Raw genomic sequence first — 1,958 nt, forward strand, 5'->3', positions numbered from 1 at the left:
AGGTCCCAAAGAGAGAGACTATAGGTATATATACCCAGCCCATTTGTCAAATGTTATTTTTTGATTATTTGTTCTTCGGTTCAGTTCAGTCACTCGGTTGTGTCCGACTCTTTGCAACCCCATGAACTGCAGCAGGCCAGGCCTCCCTGTCTATCACCAACTCCCGGAGTTCACCCAAACTCATGTCCATCGAGTTGGTGATGCCATCCAGCCATCTCATCCTCTGTCATCCCCTTTTCCTCCTACCCCCAATCCCTCCCAGCATCAGAGTCTTTTCCAATGAGTCAACTCTTTGCATCAGGTGGCCAAAGTATTGGAGTTTCAGCTTTAGCATCAGTCCTTCCAAAGAACACCCAGGACTAATCTCCTTTAGAATGGACTGGTTGGATCTCCTTGCAGTCCAAGGGACTCTCAAGAGTCTTCTTCAACATCACAGTTCAAAAGCATCAATTCTTCAGCACTCAGCTTTCTTCACAGTCCAACTCTCACATCCATATGTGACCACTGGAAAAACCATAGCCTTGACTAGATGGACCTTTGTTGGCAAAGTAATGTCTCTGCTTTTTAATATGCTATCTAGGTTGGTCATAACTTTCCTTCCAAGGAGCGAGTGTCTTTTAATTTCATGGCTGCAATCACCATCCACAGTGACTTTGGAGCCCCCCAAATTTGTTCTTAGAGATCCTTAATTTATTGACCCCAGATACATACAGGTTTTAGTGCTTCTATCTGACCCAAGGAGGTTTTTCAGAGAAATTGGACTCAGAGGAGAGGAGAAGCAAGCTAAGCAGTACTCATGTTCTGAGAAGCTCTTCCACTGCACCTTCTCAGACATTTTCCCTTTGACAGAAAAGGAAAAAAAAGATGCTATTCTGTTTCTGTCATTCTTCAGTATATTGTGTGAGACATGGCCCATTCATTCTTTTTAAAAATTTTTTTATTGAAATATAGTTGATTTACAGAGGCTTCCCTGATGGATCAGATGGCAAAGAAACTGCCTGCAATGCAGGAGACCCAGGTTATATCCCCAAGTCAGGAAGATCCCCCAGAGAAGGGAATGGCAACCCACTCCAGTACTCTTGCCTGGAGAATTCCATGGACAGAGGAGCCTGGCAGACTACATTCCATGGGGTCACAAAGAAACAGACATGAGTGAGCCACTAACATAGTTGATTTACAGTATTTCAGGTCTACAGCAGAGTGATTCAGTTCCATACACACACACGTGAAAGTGAAAGTTGCTCAGCTGTGTTTGGGTCTTTGCAACCCCAAGGACAATACAGTCCATGGAACTCTCCAGGCCAGAATACTGGAGTAGGTCTTCCCAACCCAGGGGATCTTCCCAACCCAGGGACTGAACCTAGATCTCCCACGTTGCAGACAGATTCTTTAGCAGCTGAGCCACAAGGGTAGCCATATATATATATATATAGATACGTATATTCTTTTTCAGATTCTTCTCCCTTATAAGTGATTACATGGTATTGAATATAGTTCTTCGTGCTATACAGTAGGTCCTTGCTGTTTATCTACTGAAGTGAAGTGAGGTCACTCAATTGTGTCCAACTCTTTGTGACCCCATGGACTGTAGCCTACCAGGCTCCTCCCTCCATGGGATTCTCCAGGCAAGAGTACTGGAGTGGGTTGCCATTTCCTTCTTCAGGGGATCTTCCTGACCCAGGGGTTGAACCTGGGTCTCCTGCATTCCAGGCAGACGCTTTAACCTCTGAGCCACCAGGGAAACCCATTTATCTATTTTATATATATATATATATATATAAAATAGTGGATATCCTTAATCCCAAACTCATAATTTATCCACCTCCCTCTTCCACTTTGCTAATCACTAGTTTGTTTTCTATGTCTGTGAGTCTATTTCTGTTCTTAAAATAGCCTCATTTGTCTCAATTTTTAGATTCCACGCAGAAGTAACACCATACGTCTGTCTCTCGCTTCTG

The 1,958-nt window shown here is 43.7% G+C and overlaps 1 non-coding gene across 1 annotated transcript; it reads right to left on the minus strand.

The window, feature by feature from the left end:
* Positions 1 to 1,668: 1,668 nt before the first annotated feature.
* Positions 1,669 to 1,741, minus strand: TRNAS-GGA (transfer RNA serine (anticodon GGA)). Its single transcript has one exon. It is a non-coding gene; the product is annotated as a tRNA-Ser (tRNA).
* Positions 1,742 to 1,958: the final 217 nt, after the last annotated feature.

Source organism: Bos mutus, chromosome 12 (assembly GCF_027580195.1).
Source record: "Bos mutus isolate GX-2022 chromosome 12, NWIPB_WYAK_1.1, whole genome shotgun sequence".
Taxonomy (NCBI): Eukaryota; Metazoa; Chordata; class Mammalia; order Artiodactyla; family Bovidae; genus Bos; species Bos mutus.